Source organism: Chenopodium quinoa, unplaced genomic scaffold (genome assembly GCF_001683475.1).
Source record: "Chenopodium quinoa cultivar QQ74 unplaced genomic scaffold, ASM168347v1, whole genome shotgun sequence".
In the NCBI taxonomy this organism is placed as follows: domain Eukaryota; kingdom Viridiplantae; phylum Streptophyta; class Magnoliopsida; order Caryophyllales; family Amaranthaceae; genus Chenopodium; species Chenopodium quinoa.
This window is the reverse complement of record NW_018742763.1, coordinates 5,366,466-5,375,766: the sequence shown is the minus strand read 5'-3', so window position 1 is coordinate 5,375,766 and position 9,301 is coordinate 5,366,466. Positions and strand designations below refer to the sequence as shown.

Genomic DNA, 9,301 nt, shown 5'->3' with positions numbered 1-9,301 from the left:
TTTTCTCACCTTAAGGGAGAAGCCTCATTGAGTTCTACTCAAGTGGTTTTTCCCAAACCCAAAACTTGGGTTTTTATAGGGAAAGGAGACTTGATTCTGGAAGGCGGTGGTCGGAAAGGATTCTGGAAGGCGGTGGTCGGAAAGGTAAGGGGAAGGGGGAGGGGAGGGGTGGTCAGGAAAAGGAGGGGAAGGGGAGGGTTGCTGTGGTGGGGTGATGGTGAGGGGAGGTAGGTTGATGGGGGAGGGGCAGCTGACTGCGGGTTTTGGTGAGGGTGAACGATTCTGGTTTTGGTGAGGGTGGGCGGTGGCTAGATGGTTTTGGTGAGGATGGATGGTAAAATGGTGGTGGTTTCCATGGGAGCTAATAGCCATGGATGAACAACAAAGGGGAGGTGAGATAAAATGGGTATTTGGTTTTTTTTTTCATAAATTTAACGAACCCCTAACGGATTCCGTTAAGTGGTAGTGAAATTTTACAACTGTGATTTTAAGTGGTAGTAAAATAAAATAAAATATTAGAGGGGTAGAAAAAGTGAAGTGCATGTGTTTTGGTGGTAGCAAAATTGAAATTATCCTTATTATAATAAATGTAATTTAACTCTTAGAATTGATTAAATGTAATTAATTTCACAGGAGACAACTTTTCCAACTGGGAAAGAATGCTGAGACTTGTTTTGAAATCTGAAGGTAGAGAGGATGTCATTGACACCCCAGTGCCTGTACCTTTGCTAGAAATCGCAACTGAGACTCTGAAGCGTAGGCATAAGGAGACTCTTAACAAAGTTGTGCCAATCACATGCTTGATGATAGATACTATGGATCCTGGCCTTCAAAAGCGTTATGAAGACCAAGATGCATACACCAGCATGCAAGAACTCAAAGGCTTATTTAAGAAATAGACACGAGTTGAGAGGTACAAGCTCCATTGAGTGATTTTGGATCGTAAGATGGAGAAGGGTGTAATAGTTCATGGTCATGTTTCAAAATGATCGACCTAATTCAAAATATGTAGAAACTGTGTGGCACCCGTACAACAATTAGATGGCTACTGACATCATTATCCCCTCACTTCCAGAATCCTTTGATCAGTGTATCATGAACTTTAACATGTTTGATGCTGAGAAGACTATGAATGAGTTGCATGCTATGCTAGTTCGTGCAAAGAAGCAAATCCCCAAGGACATAAAGAAAGAGGTTCTTATGGTCTAGAAAGGGAAGGGGTTGAAGATGAAGGGGCAAGGAGCAAGTGCCAAGAGCAAGGGCAAGAAAGTATCCAAGGCTCTTAAAAAGCCCAAAGAGACTCCAAAGCCCAAGCCTGCAAGTGAAAGTGAATGCTTTTACTGCAAGAAGAAGGACATTGGAAGCGCAACTGCCAGAAATACCTTGATTACCTCAAGAAGAATGGAGCATTGACCTGAGGTAATATGTTATAAACATTTTAACTTTCACATAGGTATGTGATACCAAGTTGTAGTGCTAACATTATTCATGTTGTGCAAGAGCTGCAAGTGGCACTCCTAGTCCTAGATTAAGCCGTCCCAAGTGACCGGCTGACAGCCATCCTAGGTCGTGTCGTGTGTGTTTGTGAAACCATTTTTGAAAACAATGGAAAACAAACATAGACGGTAAATAAAAAGTGACAACGAGAGAAGAAACACGTAATTACCTTTAAAATGAAGGTAATGTTATGATTGATTGAAGCTTGTGACGACTGCAATGCAGGCGGACAAAATACAAGCGGCAGAGGTTTTTTCTCTCAAAGGTCAAAGATTCTCTCAAAGATTTTTCGTGAATATGTGAAAATGAGGGGTTAAAAAACTATTTACAGAGGAGTAACATCTCAGGATCATTTTTGAAATTTACTCCAGAAGGTAAACAATTAAAATACCGTTCACCAATGCATGCGTGACACTTGTCACAAGCGCCACGTGGAACGCCACGTCACCCCTATGAGGGGCAAATGATTTGGGTATTTTTACGCAAGCCACGTGGTCTAGTAAAAGCGTGACAAGTGTCACCCTATGAATCACTAGGCGAAAAACATAAATAGGCATTGGTTTAAACCACCCTACGGGCACCGGTTTTGAACCGTTGAGTATTTGAGGGATGCCAAATCTCTGAAAATTTGGCACCGGTTCAAAACCGGTGATTATTTAAAGAATTGGCATCGGTTCAACACTGGTGGCTAATTAAAGAATCGGCACCGGTTCAAAACCGGTGGCTATTTAAAGAATCGGCATCGGTTAACCGGTGCCAAATACCCTCTAACCAGTGCCAATTACCCATGGCGCGCTTTTATCTTTTTTAATTTCAATACAATAGGCATCAGTTTTGACTTAGAACCGGTGCCAAAAGTCCCCAAAAAAAATTTAAATTTTTGTTTTAGCACTGGTTCTTTTACAAAATCGGTGCCCAAAAAAAAATATTAAAATAAAAAATAAATAAAATTTTGCATTTTTTCACTTAAATTCTACCAAATACGTATATATAATCATAATATACATAAAACACATATTTTCTTCAATAACTTGTAATATTACACTTTAAAAAACCTAAAAAAAAAAACACTTGAGATTTATGTTGAATGCTGAACACATACGGCAACTCAGTAACACAGCAGCACTACAGCAGGTGGTAGCAGCCCCAAGCAAAACAGGCCAACAGGTGGCAACAGACCAACCTACAGAAAACATTAGGCACCAGCAGCAGCTACACCAAAAGAAAAACAGCAACACCCCAACAACAGGCAGCCCAACAACAGCAGTAGCAGCTTCAAAAACCCAGCACTAAACCCCACGCAGGCCACAAGCACGGCAGCACCCTGAAGCCAAAAACAAGGATGCACTTATTATTATATTAGTAGTCCTAGCAAACAAAACCTGACATGCAATTATATAAGAAGGGATTAAAGATCAACACTATTCATGAAAAGCAAAATGTTAAACTTTAGCCCGGCAGATTTCACAGCAGTAGGAATGGCAAAAGCTATGCAATATTAAAGACCCTGTCATGAAGAGGTGTAGTTGTAATGGAGCATGTGAAATTGGCTACTGTGTAATTGAAGAATTTGCTTTTCATGAAAATAAAGCAAATAATTCATGAATCCATCAGGGTAAACTATTCACGTGTAAATCAAATAAACATTCAACAGAACCCCAATTGATTCAATCAAATATTTTATTTCTCTGAGGATGGTAAACTATTCACATGCAAATCAAATCAAAATTCACAGAACCCCAATTGATTCAATTAAAATTCGAAAAAGCACATATTTTTAGGGTTATTTGATTCAATTATCAAATTATGCCCGAAAAATAACATATTTTAAGGGATATTTGATTCAATTACAAATTAGGGTCGAAAATTCAAAGGGAAATTTGATTCAAACATTAAAAATAGTTGAGATTTCGAACACTAAACTTACCGCATTGACAATTAAAATGAATCAGACTCAAACAACAAGTTACCTCAGAAGTTGCCTCTTCAATGGGAGATACACGGATTAGAAGGCGCCGTCTTCCTTTGTTTCTGTCAAGCAAGAAGGGCAATTAACTATCATCGAAAGAATTACTGAATTAGTACAAAGCTGGTTCGACATAATATGTGGTGTTAAATGCTTACTCGTATACTCTGGTTTGTTTTGTAAAGGACCATGAATTGGACGAGGGACCCATGAAGCACCCTGCCACATAGCTCAAGTAAAGTTATCAATTAAACACAGAAAAGACCTTATGAATTTGAACTTGCATTATTACATACATTAAAGAATGGATGATGCAGCGCCTGCTCTGTTGTTGGCCTCTTAAGTGGATCCCAAGAACACAGTTGCTGAGAATCAAGAAAAAGTGATATTTATACTGTCATTGAACGCATAATCACGGAAATAACTAGAAAGAATGAACAATGAGAGAGCCTGAAGACTTGTCAGTGGAGTTAGAGGCTACTACTTCTACAGCAAAGACCGAGACATGCACAGAACCAACGAATTATTCTAAGCCTTCCTCACAAACAATAAAATATAAAAATAAGGTGCAGGATTTAAAATCCATTGAGTTCTATGAGCTGACAAAAAGTTTTCAGGAGGCACCAGAGCCCAAAGGTGAGAAGCTAGCTAAATCAGTAATGCCTATGTAAAAAATGAGGCTAATAATAGGCAGAAGTAATGCCAGTAGGGCCATATCAATTTAAAGAAGCAAAAACTGCTCTAATTTCTCTTTAGTCACTTATTAGGCAAGAGATGAGGATTAACGCCCATGCTAAAATAATTCAATTGCTCGAGGATATTAACAACAGCAATGATTTAAATCAGAAATAACAACATTATATTTTAAGAATTTTCATCCTTAAGTGAAGCTATCATGTCCTACAACCACTAATAATAGACATATGGTTGACAAGAATAGTGAAATCTATTCTAAGAACATTTTCATGCACAGTATTTATTAAGACAAAGATAATATAATAGATATGAAGCAGTTCGCTTTGATGACCCCCCCCCCCCCTTTGACAATCGATGCATTATAGTATAAAAACTTGAGGATCAGAATTCAAACTAACAATTCAAACAAAAAAAGCCGTACAAAAACATACCAGGGTCTAAAGAACTCTGCAGCTCAAACATCTTTGCTGTTAAGGAATTTCACCACTAAATCATCAAAGTTACGTGAGTTCGGTTCAACTGATGCCCTAGGCTGAGATGACTTTTCACTTTATCCTCCTGCTTTTCCATTTAAATGATCCTTCATAAGTGCCTTTACCTGCACACAACTCACACATCTCAACATTTGTGTGTTCTCTTTCCAAAAATAATTCAGACTATGCTGGCCAAATATGTATCAATAGTTTAATGCATCAACCACTTCAATTCAATCCAAGTACAACAACAATACTAAGACCAATTCAAACAACAATTCGAACAACAACAATCCAACAACACCTCAAAAGCAATTCGAACAAGAAAACAACAGCCCAACAACAATTCGAATAACAACAAGTAAACAACATCCCCACCCATACACCAATTCAAACAGTAAGTAAACAATATCCGAACACCGATTCTAACAACAACAAGTAAAAAATACCCCAACAATAACAACTCGAACATCAACTCCTAAAACTGATTTCATCTTAATTTCATTGAATTACCACTAAAAAATTGATTTCATCCAATCTCAAGTACATAATATTACAAATAAATGAAATTTAAATTCAAACTAAAAATTAAATTGCTTAATCATTTGATTTAAATTCAAAAATCCCTAAAATCCAACATATTAACTTCAATATTACAATAATTCCCCACCAGCCCGACAACCACTCCCCAGCCTAGCCCCGACAGCCACCCCCTTGCACCACCACCGAAACCACCCTCCTTCCAGAACCACATGAGCGCAATAGATCCCCGCCCCAGCCCCACAAATAAAACCGCCCAAAACTTGAATTTCCCAACCCGAAACCACCCTAAACTCCCATTCCTTTCCCCACCCGAAACCCCCACCCCTTTCCCCTGACCCGAAAGCGTCGTAGACTCAAAACCCCCACCCCTAAAACCATTCCCCCACCCCCAGAATTTGTGAATTTGTGTTATCCAAAAATAGACCACCGCAGCCACCCTCACCACCCATGAAACCCTTAAACCCCCACAAAACTGCCTCCCTATTGACTACCTAAAAGAAAATGTCAAATCCAGAAAAACCCCAAAGTGAAACCCAAACCCAGAAAACCCAAATCGAAATTAAGAGTGTTGCGGTAGTAAACTAACCCTAGTTTACAAGAACTAACCCTAAATTCGAAAATCAAATCAACAACAAACCCTAAATTGCGAAAACTGAAATCGATAATCTAAAAAGGACAAAAACAAATTTTTACCTCGAAGCTGCTTCAATGGAGGTGAGAAAGCTCGAATCCGCTTCAATGGAGAATTAAAAGTACGCGTAGTGGAGGAGTGATATGGACAAAGCTCAAAATGCGCTTTAATGGAGAACTACGAGCACGCGTAACGGAGGAAAGATATGGAGAAAGGTTGAACTTCAGAGGTGGTCGAAGCTAAGAAGAGGGGGAAAACGAGAGTTAGGGAAAACCGAAAATGAAAAGCAGGGGGAAAGAAAAGAAGAAGAAGAAATACGAGCGGGTTTGTTTTTTTTTAAATGGGCACCGGTTTGAACCGAACCAGTGCCAAATCCATTTTTCCCCTTTTTTAAAATTTTTTTTTTTTTATTTGGCACCGATTTGAACCGGTGCCAAAAAGATAATTTGCCACCGGTTTGGCTGGAACCGGTGCCAAAAGCTTGTTTTCCAATCCCACCCGTTTTTTTAACCACCGATTTTCAAAAACCGGTGCCAAAGGTGGGGTGCCTTTGTCATTTTTTCTACTAGTGAATGCCCTAAAAGGGCTAACTAGGACATGATAGGTGGCATGCGAAGGCCGAAGGAAATTGGCATTCTTCTTTGGCCCATTTCCCGAGGCGTTGTAAAATAGCGCGACCCGACAATATAAGACTAAATGACCTACGGAAGGGCACATTTCCCTTTGACCCTATAAATAGGGGCATTAACCCCATTTGGGGGCATGTTCAATTTTTACAACATTTATTATTCTCTTACGATAGAGAAATCACTTGATCTCGAGATCCGAGAAGATCTATTTTACTTTCCGCATTTTACTCACTTCGACACGAACTAACTTGATCATCAGAGGCAGAACTTCGAACATCCAGAGCTTTCGTTTGTGTGCAGGTACAAGCCACGAGGATCCAAACTTAGTGACGTAAATCTACCACAGGACACGTAAAAACCCCCTAAAACAGCAGGTACGAGTACCCTAGACCTAAAAAGCAAACAAAAACATGATCAGCTTAAAAATCGAGAATACAGCCATGCCATGAAATGTAGATTTAGGGCACCACAGTAGTTACCGCGAAACCCATCACTCGGGTAGTTTTGGCCATTGCAATAAGAAAACAGACGTACGACACCTCCGCCCAGTTAAGGTCACCCACCTACCCCAACTCACTGAAGCAAACGAGTAACCCAACGGCGAAGCGCTCTCCCCGATCACTCAAAATAGTGACGGAAAGAACGTGAGCAATGTATATTTGAGACTACTACTCAAGAGTACACTGTTGGTCAACCTCATCAGTCGACAACTCATTGGCAAGAACTGAGTACGGACAAGTTTGCGCATACACATGGAGGGTCGCCGCAAGACGATCCCCCCCAGAATCACGCAATATCTCATCTGACCCCTTTATTTTCCACTAAACCACGGGCTCACCTCCAAAAGGAGAGCCCGTGATCTTAGAGAAATCGTAAGAGGTAACCATCATCTATCCCCACAGGTAGTGAAAAGTGTAGGTGGAATCCCACCAAAACTTCAACAGCCCGTTAAGGAAAGCTAGTGACACAGTCTGACTCGATAAATCCCGAAGAGCTGCAACCTAGGGACTGACCTCCAAAAGCTCTATCGCCTCCTTCACTACCTTAGGTAAAGTCTCAAACCAACCCCTCAAGTCACCCAAACCGTACAGGCGCATGCTAGGTCACTGTAAAAAGAAATTCGATTATGGTGGATCTGAAAAGGAATCCAAAAAAAGAAAAAGCAAGAAATAAACACAAGATACTCACTATGCCGCGCTAACCCCAAATCGAAACATGGTTGTCTGGGTCCCATTTAAGGACCTGCGAATCCTTGTTGGGAGAAGCCTCCCAAACTAACTCCTCGTGGCGACGTCGCTCAGCACCGACGCGCTGCTCCTTGCCTACCTCACGAGCACGTGCACCCTCTTTCGAGGGAGAACCACCTCGTCAGGAACTAATCCTCCTAAGACCTCCTCAGCTTCAACAAATGGGGGAGAGTCTATGCTACAAATAATCATCGATGGGATTTCAAAAATTACACGATTGAATATGTTTTTTATGTCTTAAAAAAACATAAGGTTAAATTCTAAACCCATTTCGATAGCGTAACAGCTGCAAAAAGGGTAAAACACTAAGTCAAATGCCTCCCAATATATGGGGGCTACGACAGCTACAATTGAACTCAGTAAATAGGGGCTCAAACGCCTATAAAGCCAACCTATACCAGTTCGACTAAGCATTCTGAAGATTATTCCAAAAACTCTTGGAAGTTAATAGTTAAAGGATGAATAATAACCACCCAAATATAAATATCATCTACCAAAAAATTATTTTGAAACTTGAAAATTGTAAAAAATAGAAATAACATGGATTTCGTGCCATTTCTCAAACATGAATAATAATTCAAGAAAATTTCTTAAACTTAAAATTTTCAAAACATTATTCATGAGCATAATTGTAGGCATAACACTATAATTCATCACATAATCAACAAGTATAACCAAATGAGCAAGCAAAAATAGAAAATTCAAACTAAAAATCGAAGAAAAGTGCAAAAAAAAATACGAACATAAACAAAAATGTGCGCATACAAGGTTCTACACTTAACCATTTTTCATGAAATTTGTTGCAAAACACTGTATAAACATAGTATAACATCATGGAACAAACAATTTCAAGAATTATGGGCTAAATAAAAAAAAAAAAACCCCCAAATTCCAAATTTAGGGTTATTTGGTTCGATTTTTCCACAATTTCGGCCAAAAATGAGAGAAAATAACAAGAAAACTTACATTAGATTTTTTGCAAATACAAATGGGGTGCGAGATCTCCTTTCTTTAGCTTCAAAAAGGGGTAAAACCAAGCTTTGTAGAGAGAGAAAGGAACGAAAATGGCGAAAGAGGAAGTAGAGACAGTGAATCGAGAAATTGCACTCTCCCTTTTCTGTAACTAACTTAAGTGTCGCGCATAACTCTGAGAATTGCACTTTTAATCCCTACACGACTCTGAAACTTGCGCGCATCTGGACTCTTGAATAAAGCCTAAACACGTTAACCAACTAGCTTGACCCAAACGAAATGAACTTAAGCTCATTAATACTAAAGCCCGATCAGAAATAAGGCCTAATCCCGAGTTTAAACCTAATTTTGAACGGATTTAGAGCGCCTAGGTAAAAAACTAGGGATGTCGCAGAAAAATCCACGCGCAACTCAAGAAGTTGCGCTGGACTGGCGCGCGCAACTCATAAGGTTGCGCGCAGCATCCAGCGCGATTTTTAAGGATGCGCTTGCGGAAGATATAAAATTTCAAAATATACTGAATCGAATCTTACCATAAAGCCATGCGCAAGACCAGAGGTCACATTGCCATGAGTAAGGCAACCAAATCACTTGTGCGCATCAGCCGCTCGCAACATTCAGAGTTGCGTGCGCCACCTGCTGCGATT

At 39.8% G+C, this 9,301-nt stretch overlaps 1 long non-coding RNA gene across 4 annotated transcripts; it reads right to left on the bottom strand.

Moving 5' to 3' along the window:
- Positions 1-2,663: 2,663 nt before the first annotated feature.
- LOC110724423 lies at positions 2,664-8,958 on the bottom strand. 4 transcript variants are annotated; one of them, XR_002511989.1, is made up of 9 exons: positions 8,649-8,958; positions 6,915-7,860; positions 6,668-6,826; positions 5,869-6,045; positions 4,591-4,757; positions 3,760-3,828; positions 3,622-3,682; positions 3,468-3,528; positions 2,664-2,821 (listed from the first exon to the last, which is right to left on the bottom strand). It is a non-coding gene; the product is annotated as an uncharacterized LOC110724423 (long non-coding RNA). The 4 variants fall into 4 exon arrangements; XR_002511990.1 differs by having other exon boundaries at positions 6,668-7,541; positions 7,624-7,860; XR_002511988.1 differs by having other exon boundaries at positions 6,668-7,860.
- Between the last annotated feature and the right edge of the window lie 343 nt (positions 8,959-9,301).